Source organism: Ranitomeya imitator, chromosome 3 (genome assembly GCF_032444005.1).
Source record: "Ranitomeya imitator isolate aRanImi1 chromosome 3, aRanImi1.pri, whole genome shotgun sequence".
In the NCBI taxonomy this organism is placed as follows: domain Eukaryota; kingdom Metazoa; phylum Chordata; class Amphibia; order Anura; family Dendrobatidae; genus Ranitomeya; species Ranitomeya imitator.
In genome coordinates, this window is record NC_091284.1 from 744,831,670 (window position 1) to 744,854,627 (window position 22,958).

The window sequence follows — 22,958 nt, forward strand, 5'->3', positions numbered from 1 at the left end:
TGTTTTCTCCCCACTTGATGGCTGATTTAATCTAAGTTCCGCGGGTGATCTAGCCCACCGATATGCACGCCAGTCGGGTGATCGTGGGGCGGCTGTGTTGTCATGACTGCTACACTCCCCCCGTGCCTGTCATCACGATCCACCTGTGAACGCCGGCCTATGGGACTATTAAATAGAATATAAAAAAGATTGAAAAAAAGTTTAAATCGCCCCACTTTTGCACCATTAAAAACAAAAAAAAGATCCGTTTAGTATTTCTGCATTCAGAAATGCCTGATCTAAACGTAGCAACAAGAAGAAAAATGCAAGAATTCAGTTTTTGTTTTTTTTTCTTTTGATTGCTACAACATTTCAATAAAAGGCAATCAAAACATTGAATCTACACCCAAATTGTTTCAGTAAAAATGTCAGCTCAGGGCACAAAAAATAAGCCCTCACCCAGCCCCAGATACCAAAAAATGAGAATTTTACGGGTCTTGGAAAATGGCAACTAAAGCGACTTTTTTTTTTTCCTCACTGCTTCAGTAAAATAAAATGTACCCTTACTGGGCTGCTTGGTGCAGTTTTAGGCTATGAGCACACTAATTTTGCGGATTTTTCTTCAGCTGTTTTGATAAATCTGCAGGTAAAAAGCACTGCGGATTACTTGCGGATTTCCTGCAGTTTTTGTGCGGATTCCACCTGCGGTTTTACACCTGTGGATTCCTATTATGGAGCAGGTGTAAACCGGAGTGAAATCCGCACAAAGAATTGACATGCTGCGGAATAAACAACGCAGCGTTTCCGCGCGTTTTTTTTACGCAGCATGTGCACTGCGGATTGTTTTCCATAGGTTTACATGGCACTGTAAACGCATGGAAAACTGCGGCGGATCCGCAGCAAAATCCGCAACGTGTGCACATAGCCTCATGCCCCTTTCACACATCATTTTTTTGCTGTCATTCACAATCCGTTGGCTCCACGAATCCGTCGTAGATTGTGAAAAACTGATGTGATGGATCCGTTTTTTTGGACGGATCTGGCTTACTGGATCAGAGCATGCTCCGTTAAAGAAAAAAACGGAATCTGTCGCCGGATTCCGTCATTTGACGGATCCGGCGCCATAGGCTTCCATTCTAGCAAATGACGATGATCCATCGCTGTCCGTTTTTCGATGTACACAAAAAAAGGTTACTTTGTCCGTTGTCTCCAACCCGCCGGACAAGCAATTTTCGATGGATCTGTTCGAATGACACATGAAACGTGAGGCCGTCCGTCGCTAATACAAGTCTGAGGAAAAAAAACGGATCCAGCAGCATTAGTTGCCGGATCTGTTTTTTTTTTTTTTTTTAATTTTCTAAATTCGACAGATTGTGACTGATGGCAAAAAACTGATGTGTGAAATGGGTAAGGGTTGTCTGGTTTTGCTGCTCGTCCTTGTACCAAAGACTGTCCATGGACAAGAATCACTGTTTCTGCTTAAAACTGCAGCCTCGTCTTGTATATCTGTACAGTCCCTATAACACGGAGGCTTTTCTATTAATTTGGCGCCGTTTACCTTCACACAAGCAGTTTAGACCTTGTTGGCCTTCTAACCCCTTATTCTTTGTATTGTAGGCAGCATCGCCATCAAGGACAGTGGAAGAACCCTCCAAAGATGCTCTTCTCTGGCCGATTTTTTTTTTTCTTTTTTAAGCCTGAAGAAATCCAGAGCTGTCCCAGTGTTTGCCAGTTCTGTGCTGCTCCTGGACCTCTCACTATGAAGTGCCAAACTGACTAGAAAAAAAGGATCTACTGGGGGAAAGCAGAAGCCTGCTGGGGCTCGTGTGTGCGCAGTACAGAAATAAGACTTTATGGTGTGTTGTGTATTCGCTTCTTTGCTCTAGGCGTTTGCTGTGGATGCGAGATCTGCTCCGCAATGGGGCATCTCGTGGAAATCGTTTTCAAGACTGGAACCTACATAAGCCCCTTGTGCACTAAATGACCTAACGAGAAGCAGGAAGAGCTATTGCCAGCATTTTTATTTTTCAACGCTATGTCTCGTCGGTAACTGCCAAACGTATGTTCAGTGGCTGCGGTCTAATTTATTTACATTCCAGGCTAATGGGGATCCTCCCTGTTATTGGACCAACATATACATAGTCCAGGGTTGGTGCTAGAATTTTGTTAAAAAGAAAAAGAAAAACAAAACATAACTTATCTGCCCTACAAATTCTTAAAAAAAAAATGTTGACTTAAAATATATAAAAATAACTGGAATGTGTTAACCATTGCAGAGAGTTTTTATTAGTCTGCCCGTTATCTGCTTGAGGTAGAGCTCTAATGTATCCAACTCAAAATACCAGTATCTCTCCAGTTGGAGTCCGGTATGTATAATGGTGACCGTATCTGAAATGGTACAGGTAAATGTTTTGTAACAAGTTAAAAGTACAAGATTGCCACTTTTTTTTATTTTTAATTCAGATTGATATGGGGGGAAGGGGGGGGTAAAAAAAAAAAAGGTCAAACTTGATTTGATTGGGTTTTTTCTGATTATGGCTTTCTTTAAATATTTCTTAAAAGGTATGCACACCGTTTTTTAATGTATTCAATGCAACAAAAAAAATGAATTAACTCTGCAAATCAAATTGATCCATATTTTTAGACCGTTTTGTGTCTCTGTAGTAACAGACAACAAAACCAAACCGTAAAATCAAAAGCCTAAGCTGGCCTAAAATGTGGTCGACGTGTAAAGTGTAATAGCACATCCACACTGTGGCCATTTCATAGACCAAACTCAAGGGGGGGAAAAAAAAAGCAAATGTGACGTACCTTACAGCAAGTAAATCAACAAATGGTAATATTACATGTAAATAGAATGGGGGCTTGGTTAGCGCTTGGTTAACTAAGTACCCTCTGTTATTTACATGTACCATTGCCATAGGTTATGCGTTTTTTTGTTTGTTTTTTGTTCCCCCCGCCCCTCCCCCCCTTTGTTTTTTTAGTCAACAAACCAAACAAAAGTGTTAGGCTAGGTTCACATTGCGTTCATGCAGCCTGTTCAACACATGCGTTAGACGGGCTGCGTTAACGCAAGTGCCGAAATGTGATCACAATAGCGCAGATAGAGCTAGCAGATGCTCTATCTACGCTAGTGGTGACGGACTCAGAAACGCTGCAGCCCGCGTCCCAGGGTCCGTCACTCAATGACGGCACATCGCCCATTTTGGGCGTGCTCTAACGATGCATCTGGCATAGGGCTTAATGGCGGCGTTAACAGACTGCCTATAAACAATCTGAACCTAGCCTAATTGTGTATTTATACTCTCTTCCTCCTTCCATCTTCACATTCTTGCTAATATAAATTTGGAAGTTGAGTTAGAAATCTGGGACAGGTGGAAGGGAGAGTAACTTCAGAATCTGACTACACAGGGATTGTTTTGTTGTCTGTTACCATGGAGACACATAAGCCTGCATGGGAGCTGTTGTCAAGGTTTGACAGTCTTCTATTTGTAAAGTAGCTTAATTTTTTTGTTTTTAGATAAATTTAAACTTTACACATTTTTTTAATGTGTATTTAACCTTAAATGCCAATTTTAGCCTCAATATTCCGGACTCCAATTCCAGATGCTTGTATTTTTTGTTTCGTCAGTCGTGCCTGAGTGGTACAAGCTCGCTGCCTAAATATGAGCACATCATGGAACAGCTTTACTGTTGATCCAATTCAAGGGTTCAACCGACGAGCCGTCGGCTAAAGAGACAATGGGTTATGTTAGATCTTGTACAAAAACTGTTTTAATATGTATAATTGTTTTCTCATTTTTTATTTTCCTGTTTTTAGATAAATGATTGTTGATAATTATGTATGTTTGAATTGTGCCAGCATTCCCCCACATCGCACAGGAGCTTTCAGTATTTCATTGTGTACCGTACTTTGTACCAGCTTTTGTACCTACAGGATTTGGGTGCTTCCCCCCCTTTCAACCTCCATGTTTAAGATTTTCATGATAGGAAAAATGGAGAAAGTTGTATATAAGATATTTCTTCATTTTGCCTGAAAGAAATGTATAATTATTGGTATCACTTGTTTGGGAGAGATTCATGACTTCTTTGCATTTACATGTACAGCCCCCTCTGTCCACAAAGCTTCTGTTCTAATGGATTACCATATTCCTGGACTGGCCGCTCATAGCCCTCCTGGAGATGTTCTCCTGCAGCATGTATGATCCTGGCCAAAGAACATGTAACTTTGCATACGTTGAGTTTGATTTTACTTGCCGACACTGAAGAACATTGTTGCTTTAATTTGTGGAGGTCCCATTGTCATAAATACACAACATTATTCTTTAGTGACATCCCCATGGTTAGTAATCAGATCTGAGGATGACAGTTATCTGCTACCATTGTGTGTATTTATTTCCTGACATCTCATTTGCTTAGTTTGGGAACATTTACCCATCACCCTGTCAAAGCATTCTGTTAGTTTTTTTTCCTCCTGCATCTAAATTGTTTTTAAGATAGCTTGATAATGATAGATGATAGCACACTGACCCCTTCTACGGACCACTCGGCACACCCGTAGCTTCTACATAATTTGGAATAATTGTTGATCAGTGGCTTGGAAGATGGCTTTGAACACACCCGGACCATCAGCCAGTTGGTGGAGCTGAGAGGGATCACTCTTCTAGTCCCCAAGAATCCTTGAATGGTAGAGTTAGAAGGGACCTCCTGGGTCATCTTGTCCAACCCCCTCTCAATGCAGGATTCACGAAATCATCCCAGATAGATGTCTGTCCAGCCCCTGTTTGAAGACGTCCATGGAAGGAGAACTCACCACCTCTCGTGGCAGCCTGTTCTACTCATTGATCACCCTCCCTGTCAAAAAGTTTTTTGTAATATCTAAGGCTGGTTTCACATTTGCGTTTCAAAACGCAGCGTTTTAAACGCAAACGCAGGGGGTGAAAAAAAGCATGTAAATGCGTGCAAACGCTGCATTTTTTAGACGCATGCGTTTTTGCATGTGTTAAAACAAACGCGGCGTTTTGACGCGTTTACATGCGTTTTTTCCTGCGTTTGCGTTTTTGAAATGCATGATGAGAAGTGTGTGACAGCTGTCAATCATCAAAATCAACTAGAAAACCCACTATAAACAGAAATAGCTAGGGTTAGGGTTACGGTTAGGATCCCTAGTAACCCTAGGGATCCTAACCCTAACCCTAGGGATCCTAACCCTTAGGGTTAGGATCCCTTAGTGTTAGGGTTAGGATCCCTAGTAATCCTAGGGATCCTAACCCTAGGAACCCTAACCCTAGGGATCCTAACCCTAACCCTAGGAACCCTAACCCTAGGGATCCTAACCCTAACACTAGGAACCCTAACCCTAGGGATCCTAACCCTAACACTAGGAACCCTAACCCTAGGGATCCTAACCCTAACACTAGGATCCCTAGGGTTAGGGTTAGGATCCCTAGGGTTAGGGTTATAGTTAGGGTTAGGATCCCGTTAGGGTTGGGGGTGGCTTATCAGTGTGTATTCTTGTGTTTTTCTATTGAAACGCATGGACAGCAATACGTTTTTTTTGCTGCAAATAAACGCTGCTAGAAATTACTACATGTTGCATTTCTGCAACAAAATGCAAGCATAGAAACGACTCGTGCGTCGTCAAAACGCATGCAAAAAAAAGCATGCGTTTTTAATGTTAAGTATAGAAAAAAAACGCATGTGGTTTTTTTGCGCTAAAATGCAGCCGGAAAAAACGCAAATGTGAAACCAGCCTAATCTGTGTCTCCTCCTATTCTGTTTCATCCCATTGCTTCTAGTCTTTCCTTGTGCAAATGAGAATAAAGATGATCCTTCTACAATGTGACAGCCCTTGAGATATTTGTAGACCGCTATTAAGTCTCCTCTCAGTCTTCTTTTTTGCAAGCTAAACACTTTCAGGTAATTTATTGCGTGTACTAAAGGCGCAATCAGGCGGCCATATTAATCGGACAGATTAGAACGCGGACTGGCCGGCGGCTCTCCTGGCCTGCGTGTGTCAACCACATAGAAATACATGAAGCTGCCACGCTTGAGTTGAGAGCCACTGTGCACTGCATTCTGATCACTGTCTGATTTATATGGCATCTGACAGCGCCCTAACAAACCGGTTTAGCTTTGATAAGTCGTTGTAGACATCTGTGAAAAACATGAACAGTCTTTACCCCACTTTCCCAGGAACTGCACTCTTGTCCTGTGTTGCATTTCTGTTCCATTCACGAGATGAACCCAATGGATTAGAGTGACCGTTATGGCTCATTCACATATCGTTTTTTCTCGTACGAGGGGGGTCTTCTTTTTTTTGTCTTCAGATAGCACTCATAGGTATGACACTCTATGGGGCCATTCACGTCAGTTTTTTTTTTTTAATTTCTTCGGATCAAGTGATCTCTGCAAAGTGGCAAAGACATGTTCAGTGTTTGAGTGTGGGATCAAAATCGGCAATGCACGTCTGGGGCCGTGAAAAAAATCTGACCGCGTTTGAAAGCCATGTACTGTCATTTTTTCACTGATAGAAGGTGGAGAAAACCTGAAATCTGATGGAACTATCTTTTTCTTGTACATCATAAAAAACGACGTCTGAATGAGGCCCAACTCTGAAAAATAGCATATCTTTTATTGGAGTTCCTCAAAAACCTTTACATATAGTGGCAGATTATATTTGTTGTGGGTTAGAATGAGCTAAACAGATGAATAGGGTTTCGGGGGGGGGGAGCGAAGATTTAGAATAGCTTGACTTTCATTCCATTTAGTTTTTGTTTTCCTGTATGATTTGATAAAATAGTCTCCTGCTAAATAAAAAAACATCCTCTTAATAACTGGAATATAATTATGCACATTAAATATAAATGTATATAGTGTGCCTGTTAGGAGACCCTTAGATTTTCTATATACAATAACTTTTCAGGGTAATATTTCCTATATATATATATATATATTTATATTTTTTTTTTTTTTTTTTTTTTTTTTTTTTTGAGGATTTCAACAGGTGCTCATTAAAAAAAAAAACACTAAACTTGTATACTTTTTTTTTTTTTTTTAATTTCTGTATCTAAATTAAAGCAACACTTCCTCCAGCATAAAAAAGAACCCCAACTTGTGCCCAAACTTTTGGATCGTACTGATTCTATGCAGCTTTTTGTCAGTGAAAACCGTTTTGTTTTATTAGTGCGATGTATAATGTTTAGTTAGGCATTATATCGGTGCAGTTCTTGATGTTTCAGTAAGCTAAAGACCTTGCTTTAACGCAAGCTTGTTACCTATGTTAACTTATTATGCGGCCAATTAGCGATCATGCCTGAAGTTCCTCCTGCTCGTTGCAGACATTTGTTGCTTTTTCGCCAGTAGTTTGTAACTGGACGCAAGCAAGCCGATAATAATTTGCACCAGCTTGTGTGGGCTTCAGCGATGATGCTTGGATTATATGAGATCAGTGATCTTTGTCTTCAAGGATTTATCTGTTTTAGAACTTTAAAAAAAAAATTTTTTTAAAGCCTAATTAAAATCCAGAAAAATCTTAATGACTAGGGTTGAGCACAGCCAATTATCGGAATATACCGTATGTACAGGTCTTTACAAATTAGATCTATGGTGCTGTTTGTTGGGTCTTTTGTGGTGGTTGTCAAAACGATAACTATTTTATGAAAAACAAACAATTTTTGTAACATTCAAAAAAAAAAAAATTATATATATATATATATATATATATATATATATATATATATATATATATATATATAAATTTTTTTTAATTATTTTGCATGATGTACAACAAACTATTGATAATGGACTGCCGGTGTCAGTTTTGGCATACATTTTAAAACCGCCATATGGAGATGTGTCTTGTATGCTCTCAGTTGTGCCAAGTGTATTAAGGAGCCAATATCATTTTAATCACATTTTTTTTTTAAATGTAAAGAGTAATTTGTTTTTGTGCTAGTGAATCATGAAAATGAAAATCAGAAGTGTATTCATAAATAAGCTGCTTTTATTCTCTGTAAGTCGTCAGTAAGTAGCCATCCCAATGAGGTAAAAAAAAAAATCTAATTTTGACTCTCCAACCTTCCATAGTAAAAATGTTATTACAAAGTTCATTATTGACTCATTTGTTTCTATACATAACAAGATGAACCCTTCAATGCCCGTCTTGATCAGCACCGTAGATCTTCAGCTCTCTAGACCTTGCTGAATGTTGGTGGAAAATTGTGCTCAACTCCAGTTAAACCCATGTGTTGTATTTGTAAACTTTTTTTTTATTTTAGCTTTTTAAAAGTTTTTGTTTGGTTTTTTTTGTTTATTGTATGGAAATTCTCAATCCGACCAATGTAAAATCCTATATTTGCACTTGTTAAACCACTGGAAAAGAAATGATCAGTGCATTAACTGATATTGTATTCATATTTTAAACTATGAAATTGTTTAAGTCCCTTTTTAATTTATGACTGATTTTATGTTCATGTTAAGTTGTATATTCCTTAGAGGCTACACAGTGGTTCATGCAAGCAAAACTATTCTGGCATTTGTTTTCCTGGTTTTTCAAACATCATCCATTCAACATGAAGTCGCTTTAATCAGCAATATGTGTAATGGTGGCATGTAAAATCTGCTTTCTTTTGTTTTATTGCAGCCTTTTTAATGTGTTTTTTTATTTCATGATTCAAACTCTGCAGACAAGTGCCTGATGTATTTACAGACACAAGAACAATCTGTTGTATGAAGCCATAAATGTATATAAATAATGCTACAAATGACTGGCCTTGGTTTGCTGTGTTTTTTTTTTTCTCCTATATTAACCCTTGGACGTACCCTTTATATCATGGTTGGTTAAGTACTTACCTGACCTTGGATGGCTGGAGCCTAGCAGCGTCATCAGGCCCAACTCTGATTTGGTTTGATGGGACGATGATTTCAATTGCACAGAGGCCATCTGATCTCAGTATGACTGTCCTGCACTTCCTCATTCTGGTTTTAGACGTGTGAATGGTGGTCATGCTGTCATTCAGTTGTGCTGGTCCTTGTGGTGCCACAGGCTTTAAGCTTGTGCCATCTCTGCTGCTGGCATCCTTGTGATTCCTGAAAGACGACGTTCCTGATCCCTAGCTTTTTCCAAATCCACCTCAATCCCTCTCTCCACAGCCCTTCGGCCCCTGAGCGCTGACCTTGATCGCACAATTTTTCTTTTTTTTCGTGCATCCTGCAGCAGCCAAGCACTGACACAAATCTCTGATCGGCTCTTGTGCCTGCTGTTTTCCAGGCCTTTTTTTTTTTTTTTTTTTCCTCTGGCCATTCCTTTTTTTTTGTGTGGGTAAAAAAAAGATTTAATAAATTGTAGATTAGATTAGGGACAGTTAAGACTAGTATTTGGCAACTACTACAGTTTTTTTTTTTTTTTTTTTACTCAATGTAGTCCGGGTTAGTGTCAGTTTTTTTTTTTGTTTTTTTTTGTTTTGTTTTTTACACTGAAGTCCATTTAGCAAGTTTTGTTTTATTTGACCAAATTGTGGTATTTAGCATAAGAGACATATTCCTTGCCTCCAACACTGAGAGGGGAAGAGGATGCCATCTTCCTTCCTCCCCCCTTCCCCATTCCTTATTCTTCTTTCATTCTCTTCCTCAAGTGATACCGAACCGCTATGCAGACTCCCCTGGATAGGTAATGTACTCGGGACTGTGTGTGGGCCTCCTCCACCAAATATGAGCCACAGGTTCCTAATTTTGTGCTGCAATCAGGAATTCAATTTAATATCAACTATCTCCCAGAAATAGATTTTTTTCCAAATCTTTTTCTGAGGATCTTGTAAACCTCATGATAGCAGAGACAAATTTTGTAGGCCCAGCAATTTTTGCTCCAAAACCTCACTACTTAATTTTCTAACTGGACCGCTGTAGACTCAGAAGAAGTGAAGACATTTTGGGGCCTTATTCTTCGCATGAAGTTAATGAAGAAGGAAAAACTTTAGCAATATTAGAGTGCTGATGTTTTTGTATAACACTCCCATTGTTTTGCATGGCCATCCACAAATTTTTTGCAATACAACCATGATGCACAATGTCCTCCACAAGACGACTCCAACTTTTGCTGACTTTTTAAAGTTTGGCCAGTTATTCAGCACTTCAGTAACAAGGTTGCTAAGGTGTATGTTCCCCCAAAGGGAAATCTGCGTGGATGAGTCCCTGGATATACCCCCTCCAATCCTGGGAGTGGGTAGGAAAGTTTGGGATTCGATGAAAAAGGCCTCCCTGAGACGCTAAGTGGTTAGCTGAACAGAAATGGTGAGAGCAGAGCACAATGTAGTGACTGTATGCTGCTATTAGAGGGATGTCCTTTTTTTATTGGCCACCATGCGTGATAATGGCCGCACCCCCACCGATGTTCGAGGTACCTCTACACAGATCCACAATGTGTACTGGGGTATGACAAGTACATCGGGGGAGTTGATCTTTCTGATCAAGTACTCCACTCATACAGTGCCATGAGAAAAGCTAAGGTGTAGAAGAAGCTGACTGTGCACATCGTACACATGGCAATATACAACACTTTCATGCTATCACAATGTGCAGGCTAGAATGTTACATTGTACCTTCAGTTCCAGGAGGTAGTGATTACAGCCCTACTATTTGGCAGTTGTAAAGGTGCGGGCCCTAGTATTTTCGGAACTGAAGGTGCAGGTATCATTCTAGTCCAACATATCCCCGGATACTGACCCGTCCTTCTCCTCTCCCCCGCACCCAATCCTCTTTCCTGCCGCCTCTCCGCATAATGTCTCACATCGCTTTAAGCGAATAAAGGACACTATCTTCAGCAAGAATCTGGTGAGTGCTGCATCTTTTGTTATTTAACAAGTTGGAATATCCCCGGATACGTCCCTCAAAATAAAGGTCGCAAAAGATGTGCCGAGTGTGTTACAGAAGGGGGATATGCAAGGACACCACTTATCAATGCAACACCTGCCACAACAAACCTGTGTATAAAAGAGTGCTTCAAACTACCACACATCCATGGACCACTAAATTCATTTCTGACGTACACAACTCACATATGCCAACCTGATGCACTTTACCCAATTTACGTATACCACCACATTATAAAATTCACATACCAGAAAAACTCTAGATCAATTCCAATGTGGGGTCACTTGTGGGGGTTGCTACTGTTTAGGCACAACAGAGACTCCAAACGTGATGACACCTTCAGACCATTCCATTAAAATTTGCATTCCAAAATATCACTCCCTTCCGAGCCCTGCCATGTGCTCAAACATAGTAATCATACTACCCTGACCCTAGACCTCAAAGGGGAATGGGCCACACTTCGTCATACTAGTATACCATAACAATCCTTATTACAGGATCAAGAAGTGCCATCACACATAATTACAAAATAACAATTTCTTTATTTCAATATAAAATAGAACAACATAACATTAAATAGGTGCCTCAAACCAAACAAAACCAGAGGCTAGGAAGGCAAAGTGGAATATAGTTGACTTAAATATATGTACAAATCATAGAATTTATGGGGACATATGCATTATAATTCTACCACCTGACATAATGCAATCTTGTAGGAAGGAAAACACACAAGCAAATTTATAGCAGGTGCTGAGGTTATAATTAACCTAAAGCAAGCAGACACCCCTCATCCGTCAGATACTGCCTGTTTCCTTCTACCACTAACAGGATATAAAGTGCATGTAATCAGATCCTCCTCATATTACCTGGCATGAAGTCCCGCACTCAATTCCACTGCCAAATGACTAACCGAGCCTCCGGACCCCTACGCACGTTTCGCTGTCGCTTCTTCCTGGGGGTGTGTCCATGAGCAGGCGTCATGTGATTTTTATGTGATCCCACATCCAATCAGATTGATCGGGAGGAGTTTTATCAACGGGGAACCAATACATGTGTAAGGAGTAGAAGTATAGGAGGAGCTTAGATGTTGAAATCAACATATGGCCAAAAGGGGCTAAAATAGGAGGCATCCCCACACATACAAAAACGGGTGATTATGCATGTATGTCCTGAAAATCCAGAAAATTGCACATGCAGCGGCGTTATGATGTAGGCATGTGAGTGAAAAAAAGCCACGAGAGATTGTAAAGCGCTGCTTTACATACATACATGCATGCATAATCACCCGTTTTTGTATATGTGTGGGGATGCACTTTATATCCTGTTAGTGGTAGAAGGAAACAGGCAGTATCTGACGGATGAGAGGTGTCTGCTTGCTTTATGTTAATTATAACCTCAGCACCTGCTATAAATTTGCTTGTGTGTTTTCCTTCCTACAAGATTGCATTATGTCAGGTGGTAGAATTATAATGCATATGTCCCCATAAATTCTATGATTTGTACATATATTTAAGTCAACTATATTCCACTTTGCCTTCCTAGCCTCTGGTTTTGTTTGGTTTGATGCACCTATTTTAATGTTATGTTTGTTCTATTTTATATTGAAATAAAGAAATTGCTATTTTGTAATTATGTGCGATGGCACTTCTTGATCCTGTAATAAGGATTGTTATGGTATACATGCGCTCAAATAGTAGTTTTCTCCTACATATGGGGTATCTGCTTACGCCGGAGAAATTGCACAACAAATTTTGGGGTCCATTTTCTCTGTTACTGTTGTGAAAATAAAAACACTTGGCTTCAACAATTGGGGCTAAATTAACATTTTTTTGTGGAAAGGGATTTTTTTGTTTTTTTTTTTTAACTTTCACAGCTCAACATTATGAATTTCTGTGAAGCGCTTGGGGGTTTAAGGTGCTCACCACACATCTAGATAAATTCCTTGGGGGGTCTTAGTTTCCAAAATGGCATCACTTTGGGGGGTTTAGGGCACATCAGGGGCTCTCCAAAAGACTTGGCATCTGTGCTTTATTCCAGACAATTTTGCACTCAAAAGGTCAAACGGTGCTTCTTCCCTTCGAAGCTCTATCGTGTGCCCAAACAGTACATTTCACCTACATATGGGGTATTGGCGTGCTAAGTAGAAATTGCACAACTTTTGTGTGATATAACTCTGGTTTAAGTGCACAAAAATGAAAAGTTTGAAAATTGCTAAATTTTTACACACTCAAGTCATATTGACCTTAAAAGGAACCTGTTCCCCCCCCCCCCCAAAAAAAAAAAAAAAATCGAAGATGAGCTAAGCCCCGATGTATCCTGAAAGATGAGAAAAAAAGGTTAGATTATACTCACCCAGGGGCGGTTCCGGTCCGGTTCTAGTCCAATGGGCGTCGCGGTCCGGGGCCTCCCATCTTGTTACGATAATGTCCTTTTCCCTCTTGTATTCACGCTCCGATGCAGGCGTACTTTGCTGTGTTGAGGGCAGAGCAGTGCGCAGGTGCTGGGCTTCTGACCTTCGCACTGCAGTACTTTGTTCTGCCCTCAACAGGTCAGACAAAATACGCCTGCGCCGGAGCTGCGTGAATACAAGAGGACGTCAGCGTAAGAAGATGGGAGGCCCCGGACTGTGAAGCCCATCGGACTGGACCGGGACCGCCCCTGGTTGAGTATAATCTAACCTCTTTTTCTCATCTTTCAGGATCCATCAGGGGTTTATCTACAGCATTACAGAATGTTGCAGACAAGCCCCTGATGCTGGTGGGCTTAGCTCACCTTCGATTTTGGGGGTGACAGGTTCCCTTTAACTTTGTTGATTCTGGCAACCAATCAGGGTGCAGGAGCCATCCACATCTTCATGACACAAGGTCTTCTGTGATTGGTTGCCCAAGTCACATGTCCCTGGCCATAAAAAAAAGCTGTGCTTTCACTACACCAGCATGTCGCTGACCACATCAAATATTCCCTGAAAACATCTATGTCTGCCAGGGTGCTTTCACCATGAACACCTGGACAAGCAAACCTGGAAAGGGGCGTTGCATCTCACTGACAAGGCACTGGGTCACTCTGGTGGCTGTAGGGGCAGGTCGGAAGGTGCATCTCCACAAGTCTTGGAATCCCCAAGGCTTATGGGGCAAACCTCTATCACTTCCTCCACTACTTCTGGCTCCTCCACCTCCTCTAGGGCCTCCACTTGTGCCCTCAACCTCTCCCTTAATAAGACACAAGTTGCAACAGTGCAGAGAGAATCCCCACCAACTTCTGAATTGCATAGCCAGGGCTCACCTCAATCAGGCAGTGTTTAAATTAATATGCCTTGGAGATCGCAGTCAAACAGCTCAAGAGTTGTGGATAGCTATCCAGACAGCGTTAGAGCAATAGCTGTCTCAACTGAACCTGGAGCCAGGGAAGGCCATGTGTGATAACGGCACAAACCTGGTGGTGGTCGTCTTACGCTAGGACAATCTCACACATCTGCCTTGCATTGCTCATGTCCTCAACATGGTGGAACAGCAATTTCTCTGCCACTATCCCAGCCTAAAGGAATTGCTGCAGAAAGCACAATCGCTGTGTGCTAACTTCCATTGAAGGAAGGGACACAACATCTCTAATTTCCGGACAGTTGTCGCACAGGCGGGTGCCATGGGAGAGTGGATTACAGCATTTAAGAGGGTCTCGTGATACCAGACAAACTGAAGGTGCAGGAGCCGAAGAAGAAATGGAGGGGGAGGAAGAGGTGATAGGCACACAACAGTCAGGAGATAAATAGGATAATGTACCCTATTTGTTTTCTGTGGTTGGTGGGAGGGGATGGAAGAAGCAACCTTCAGTGTTACCCCGCTACCAACACATCAAGTACTTGGACTTCATGAAAGCTCCCGACACAGGAGTCTTCTTGCTGCAAAATCTTCAACATGATACCTGTATTGTTAGGGTTATAAATAGTGCTGACTACTGGATTGTCACTCAGTTAGATCCACGGCACAAGAGTCAATTTTGAAAAGGGAGTTGTAATGCCTGGGAGTTTGTTTAAAAATCTTGCCATGCCATTTGGGTTATCCAATGCATCTGCTGTTTTTCAAAATTTTCTGAATATTTTCAATGGGAAGATATGTTGTGATTTACCTAGATGATGATCTAATTTTCTTACTCGATTTGGACTCTCACCAGGAACATGTCTGTGTGGTTGAGGGAGAACTCTGTGTTTGCTAAATAGGAGAAATGTATTTTTTCTGTTCAGGAAATGTCATTCTTGGGGTTTATCTTGTCAGCAGAAGGGTTTAAGATGGACCCTGGGAAGGTGCAGGCCATAATTGATTGGCTTCAACCTTGAGATCTTACAGCATTGCAATATTTTCTAGAATTCGCCAACTATTAGGCCGGGATCACACATATGCAAGAAACGGCTGAGTCTTGCAGGTGAAAACCCAGCTCTGGCGCCGGCACTCCAGAGCAGAGCGTGCAGCCGTACAGCAATACATGGAGCTGCACGCTCCGCTCTGGAGTGCCGGCGCCAGAGCTGGGTTTTCACTTGCGCGACTCGGCCGTATCTCATGTATGTGTGATCCCGGCCTCATAGGAAATTTATCAAGGGTTTTTCTCAAATCACTAAAGGGAGAAAATTTCAAGGTTTGGTCACCACCAGGTGCTATCAGGGCTTCCAAAATTTGAGTATTTCATTTCTGCTCCCATTCTAGTCCAACTCGATCTACAAAAACCTTTCATCGTGGAGGTGGATGCTTCTGAGGTCGTAGTAAGGGCAGCTTTATTGCAGGGGCACAAAAATAAAGAAAAAAAAAATTCTCATCTGTGGACAGAAATGATGTATTTCGTCAGTTACTTACAGTTAAATTGGCCTTTGAGGAGTTGAGGCATATTTTGGAAGGGGCGATTCATCCAGTTATTGTAGTCATTGATCACATTAATCTACAGTAGTGTTCAAAATAATAGTAATCCAGTATGGCTAAGCAGATTAAAAGACTACCATTGGAACGGAAGGAGGAATAGCCAGAATGGCAAAGGCTCAGCCTATGATCAGCTCCAGGATGATCAGAGACACTCAAGTTACCTGTGAGTACTATGACAGTTAGAAAACTCCTGTGTGACGCTAATCTCTTAGCAAGAAGTCCCTGCAAAGTCGCACTGTTAAAAAAAATAAATAAAGACGTACTGAAGTGGATACAATTTGCCTAAACTGGCCTAAAGAGAAATGGAGAAACTTTTTGTGGACTGATGAAAGTAAAATTGCTTTTTGAGTCAAAGGGCCGCAGAGAGTTCATCAGTCGACCCAAAACTCTGCATTCAAGCCACAGTACACTCTGAAGACAGTGAAGTATGGTGGTGCAAGCATCATGATGTGGGCATGTATCTCTTACTATGGTGCTGGACCTATTTACTGCATACCAGGGATCACGGACCAGTTTGCATTTATTAAAATACTTGAAGAGGTCATGTTGCCTTATGCTGAAAAGGATATGCCCTTGAAATGGGTGTTTCAACAAGACACCGAGTCGACCCTAAACACACTAGTAAACAAGAAAAAGCTTAGTTCCACTCCAAAATTGAGGTTATGGAGTGGCCAGCCCAATCCCTGGACCTTAATCCGATAGAACACTTGTGGGGTGACATTAAAAATGTCATTTCTGAGGCAAAGGCAACAAATGCCAAACAATTGCGGGATGTAGTCCAAGCATCCTGGGCTGCAATAACAGGTGACCGGGGGCAGAAGGTGATTGACTCAATGCAACATAAATGTGAAGTAGTTCTAAAGAACTATGAGTATACAACTAAATGTTAGGCTAGTGATTCACAGGAATGCTAAATTGTCAAAACAATAGTACATATTGTGAGTTTGTAAAGACTAGTGTTGAGCATTCCGATACTGCAAATATTGGGTATTGAACGATATTCGCTGTATCGGAATTCCGATACTGAGTTCCAATATTTTTGCGATATCGGATACCGGAATTGGAAGTTTCCATAGTGCAATGATGCACTATAATGGAGTGTGGGCGGAGACTGCGTGTGTGTGCGCCTGCCGGGGCTCTGTGCATGCCTGCCGGGGCTCTGTGCGTGCCTGCCGGGGCTCTGCATGCCTGCCGGGGCACTGTGTGTGCGTACCGTGGCTCTGTGCGTGCCTGCCGGGGCTCTGTGCGTGCCTGCCGGGGCTCTGCGTGCCTGCCGGGGCTCTGTGCGTGCCTGCCGGGGCTCTGTGCGTGCCTGCCGGGGGTCTGTGCGGGCTGCTGGGGCTCTGTGCGTCATGCCGGGGCTCTGTGCTGCTTGCCGGGGCTCTGTGCGGGCTGCCGGGGCTCTGTGCATGTGTGCAGGCGTCGTCCAATGGGAATACAAGTCCCATTGGACGAAGCCTGCAACAGTGACAGTGATTGACACATTAGCCAATAATGGGACAGTAGTAGTCCCATCATCCGGCTAATGTGTTGAATGTAAAAAAATACATACATACATACAACATACATACTACATACATACTAAATAAATACATGCATACAGCATACATACTTATTACATACTACATACATATATACAACATACATACTACATGCATACAACATACATACATACATACATACAACATACATACTTATTACATACTACATACATACATACAGCATACATACTACATACATACTACATACATACATACTACATACGTACTACATAGGTACAACATACATGCATACTACATACATACTACATTCATAGTACATACATACTACATACATACATTCATACATTACATGCATACAGACATACAGTACATTAAACAGAGTTCATGCTCACCATTACTTGTCACTTTGTTCCCGAAGCCAGTATCATCTGTAAAAAAATATGAAAATAACAAACAACCAATATACTCCCTGTCCGCAGAAAACCACGAGTGTCCCACGACGATCTCCCGTGGAAAACGGCAGCATCAGCTGATGCGACCGCGCTCCAGGGGCTCTAGGAACACAACAATGGGAGGAAGGTATCCTTCCGCACTGTATTCCTCCGCCGCTGTAAAAAAAAATATTCCCTCATTTTTGGCATTGCTGTGTGAGAAATTTTCCCACGCAGCAATTGCCATAAAGTGAGACTTTGAACTATTGTAACCTCAGTGATGCACTGCAGGAGCCATTGTCTCCTGTCAGTGTGTCACTGAGGGTCCTATAGAGCAGTGACATCACCCGATGTCACTGTTCTATAGGTGAGATCATTGTGGGACACTCGTTATTAATTGGACTTCGGCGGACAGGTAGTATACAGTTTATTATTTTACGTTTTTTGCAGGCGCTGAAGTATGGTAAGTATGGTTAAATGAAGAATATTAAAATACTTTTTTCCTAATGTGTGTGTGTTTTATTAACCCTTTATTACTTTTGGATTAATAATGGATAGGAGTCTTATTGACGCCTCTCCGTTATTAACCCGGCTTAATGTCACCTTACAATAGCAAGGTGACATTAACCCCTTATTACCCCATATCCCAACGCTACAGAGGAGTGGGACGAGAGGGGCTAAGTGCCGAAATTGCGCCATTTCTGGGGCGGCTGGGTGCTGGTACTTGTAGCCTGGGGGGGCAATATCTATGGCCCCTCTCTAGGCTATAAATATCAGCCCGCAGCTGTCTGCATAGCCTTTCTGGCTATAAAATATAGGGGGACCCCACGTCATTTTTTGGGGGGGTCCCCCTATTTTAATAGCCAGTAACGGCTACGCAGACAGCTGCAGGCTGATATTCATAGCAGGCTACAAATATTGGCCCCCGGCCATCGGCTTTCCCCCTCTGGTGCAGAAAATTGCGCGGAAGCCCACACCGTTTTTTTTCAGTTTTTTTTTTTAATTCAACGCTCATTAAGGCCTCTTTCACACTTGCGTCAGTACGGATCCATCGCTATGCGTCGGGCCGAGGTACCGATGCACGTTATGAAATTTGTGCACCAGTTTTTGATGCAGGTTTTGATGCAGTTTTTGGTGCAGTATTTGGTGCCGTTTTGATGTGGTTTTTGATGCCGTTTTTTATGCAGTTTTTGGTGCAGTTTTGATGCAGCTTTTGGTGCAGTTTTTGATGCGGTTTTTTGCGCGGTTTTGATACAGTTTTTGGAAATAAATAAATGGAAAATATGCATGATTTGAATGGAAACATGCATGAGAAAAAGGATTTGGAGGCCGGATTCATCATTTCACATCTCAGTTTCATCCGTTTTTTGCCGGATCCGACACTGTGCGTTTTTTCGCCGGACAGAAAAACCGTTCCTCTGTATGTGTTTTCCATCCGGCGGAAACAGCTTTTTTGACGGATCTGGCAAAAAACGGATGAAACATGTGGTCATCAGGCGTAATCCGGCGCTAATACATCGATCCGGCGCTAAAAACCGATCCGGTGGAAAAAACGGATCCTGCAAATGTGCTTGCAGGATGTGTTTTTTACCCATAGACTTGTATTAGCGATAGATCGCGATGGGCGGCCACACGTCGCGTCCATCGTGCAACGGATCCGTCGTGTTTTGGCGGACCGTTGGCACGAAAAAATGTTCAAGTGAATGTTTTTTGTCTGTTGTGACCTCCATTTTCTACCGTGCTTGCACTGATGAAACTCCGCCCCCTCCCCCGGACTTCAGAATGGGCAGCGGATGCGTTGACAAACTGCATCCGCTGCCCACGTCGCACACAAATTTCACAACGTGCGTCGGTACGTCGGCCCGACGCATAGCGACAGACCCGTACCGACGGTAGTGTGAAAGAGGCCTTAATGAGCGTTGAATTTAAAAAAAAAAACGTGGCCTCCCGCGCAATTTTCAGCACCAGAGGGGGAAAGCCGACGACCGGGGGCCAATATTTGTACCCTGCTATGAATATCAGCCCGCAGCTGTCTGCGTAGCCTTTAATGGCTACTAAAGTAGGGGGACCCCCCAAAAAATGACGTGGGGTCCCTGTTGTGAATTCTGTTGTCAAGCTCCCTCCTGTGGTCATGAATGGTACTTTGGCTGGTTCTGTCCATGGGCTTCCTCTGGTGGTTGTGAGTGGAGCTGCGGCTTCTGAGTTTCCTTCCACAGGTGACGAGGTTAATTCGTTAGCTGGCTGCTCTATTTAACTCCACTTAGATCATTGCTCCATGCCACCTGTCAATGTTCCAGTATTGGTCTAGTTCTCTCCTGGATCGTTCTTGTGACCTGTCTTCCCAGCAGCAGCTAAGTTCCTGCTTGTTTTTCTCTGGTTTGCTATTTTTCTGTCCAGCTGGCTATTTTGATTTTTGTCTTGCTTGCTGGAAGCTCTGGGACGCAGAGGGAGTGCCTCCGCACCGTGAGTCGGTGCGGAGGGTCTTTTTTGCGCCCTCTGCGTGGTTTTTTTGTAGGTTTTTGTGCTGACCGCAAATTTACCTTTCCTATCCTCTGTCTGTTCAGTAAGTCGGGCCTCACTTTGCTAAATCTATTTCATCTCTGTGTTTGTAATTTTCATCTTTACTCACAGTCATTATATGTGGGGGGCTGCCTTTTCCTTTGGGGAATTTCTCTGAGGCAAGGTAGGCTTTATTTTTCTATCTCTAGGGCTAGCTAGTTTCTTAGGCTGTGTCGAGTTGCATAGGGAGCGTTAGGAGCAATCCCCGGCTATTTCTAGTGTGTGTGATAGGATTAGGGATTGCGGTCAGCAGAGTTCCCACGTCTCAGAGCTCGTCCTATATTATTAGTAACTATCAGGTCATTCCGTGTGCTCTTAACCACCAGGTCCATTATTGTCCTTACCACCAGGTCATAACAGTACAGGTGGCCAGAAGTATTAATGCATCTAAATAGAGGGATAAGAGAAGTTCTGAGACCATTTTTTTTTCTTTGCAGTGTGTTTTGTCTCTCTTTTCCCCTTTACCTCTGGGTGGTTCAGGATACAGGTGTAGATATGGACATTCAAGGTCTGTTCTCTTGTATGGATAATCTCACTGCAAGGGTACAAAACATTCAAGATTTTGTGGTTCAGAATCCGATGTTAGAGCCTAGGATTCCAATTCCTGATTTGTTTTTTGGGGATAGATCTAAGTTTCTGAATTTCAAAAATAATTGTAAATTGTTTCTTGCTTTGAAACCTCGCTCCTCAGGTGACCCTGTTCAACAAGTGAAAATCATTATTTCTTTGTTACGTGGCGACCCTCAAGACTGGGCATTTTCCCTTGTGCCAGGAGATCCGGCATTGCGTGATGTTGATGCGTTTTTTCTGGCGCACGGATTGCTTTATGATGAACCTAATTCAGTGGATCAGGCAGAGAAAATCTTGCTGGCTCTGTGTCAGGGTCAGGATGAGGTAGAAGTATATTGTCAGAAGTTTAGGAAGTGGTCTGTATTCACTCAGTGGAATGAATGTGCCCTGGCAGCAATTTTCAGAAAGGGTCTCTCTGAAGCCCTTAAGGATGTCATGGTGGGATTTCCCATGCATGCTGGTCTGAATGAGTCTATGTCTTTGGCCATTCAGATCGATCGACGCTTGCGTGAGCGTAAAGTTGTGCACCATTTGGCGGTATTATCTGAGCATAGACCTGAGCCTAAGCAATGTGATAGGACTTTGACCAGAGCTGAACGGCAAGAACACAGACGTCGGAATGGGCTGTGTTTTTACTGTGGTGATTCCACTCATGCTATTTCCGATTGTCCTAAGCGCACTAAGCGTTTCGCTAGGTCTGCTACCATTGGTACAGTACAGTCGAAATTTCTTTTGTCCATTACTCTGATTTGCTCTTTGTCATCCTATTCTGTTATGGCATTTGTGGATTCAGGCGCTGCCCTGAATTTGATGGACTTGGAGTTTGCTAGGCGCTGTGGTTTTTTCTTGGAGCCCTTGCAGTATCCTATTCCATTGAGAGGAATTGATGCTACGCCTTTGGCCAAGAATAAGCCTCAGTACTGGACCCAATTGACCATGTGCATGGCTACTGCACATCAGGAGGATATTCGCTTTTTGGTGTTGCATAATCTGCATGATGTGGTCGTTTTGGGGTTGCCATGGCTGCAGGTCCATAATCCAGTATTGGATTGGAAATCTATGTCTGTGTCCAGCTGGGGTTGTCAGGGGGTACATGGTGATGTTCCATTTTTGCCTATTTCGTCATCCACCCCTTCTGAAGTCCCGGAGTTTTTGTCGGATTACCGGGATGTATTTGATGAGCCCAAGTCCAGTGCCCTACCTCCTCATAGGGATTGCGATTGTGCTATCAATTTGATTCCTGGTAGTAAGTTTTCTAAGGGCCGACTGTTCAATTTATCTGTGCCAGAGCACACCGCTATGCGGAGTTTTGTAAAGGAATCCTTGGAGAAGGGTCATATTCGCCCGTCGTCGTCACCATTGGGAGCAGGGTTCTTTTTTGTGGCCAAGAAGGATGGTTCTTTGAGACCTTGTATTGATTACCGCCTTCTTAATAAGATCACAGTCAAATTTCAGTACCCTTTGCCGCTGCTGTTGGATTTATTTGCTCGGATTAAGGGGGCTAGTTGGTTCACCAAGATAGATCTTCGTGGTGCGTATAATCTTGTGCGTATTAAACAGGGCGATGAATGGAAAACAGCATTTAATACGCCCGAGGGCCATTTTGAGTACCTGGTTATGCCATTCGGGCTTTCCAATGCTCTATCAGTATTTCAGTCCTTTATGCATGACATCTTCCGAGAGTACCTGGATAAATTCCTGATTGTATATTTGGATGATATTTTGGTCTTCTCGGATTATTGGGAGTCTCACGTGAAGCAGGTTAGAATGGTGTTCCAGGTCCTTCGTGCGAATTCTTTGTTTGTGAAGGGGTCAAAGTGTCTCTTTGGAGTTCAGAAGATTTCATTTTTGGGTTTCATTTTTTCCCCTTCTACTATCGAGATGGACCCTGTTAAAGTCCAGGCCATTTATGATTGGACTCAGCCGACATCTGTGAAGAGTCTGCAAAAGTTCCTGGGCTTTGCTCATTTTTATCGTCGCTTCATCAGTAATTTTTCTAGTGTTGCTAAACCATTGACTGATTTGACCAAGAAGGGTGCTGATGTGGTCAATTGGTCTTCTGCGGCTGTGGAAGCTTTTCAGGAGTTGAAGCGTCATTTTTCTTCTGCCCCTGTGTTGTGCCAGCCAGATGTTTCGCTTCCGTT

The 22,958-nt window shown here is 42.5% G+C and overlaps 1 protein-coding gene across 1 annotated transcript in view; it reads left to right on the forward strand.

The window, feature by feature from the left end:
- Positions 1 to 8,747, forward strand: part of FOXO1 (forkhead box O1) — an 80,504-nt gene extending 71,757 nt beyond the window's left edge. The window contains exon 3 of the mRNA XM_069758912.1: positions 1,597 to 8,747. The gene's annotated coding sequence lies outside the window, so the exon portion shown is untranslated. The remainder of the gene's footprint in view (positions 1 to 1,596) is intronic.
- Positions 8,748 to 22,958: the final 14,211 nt, after the last annotated feature.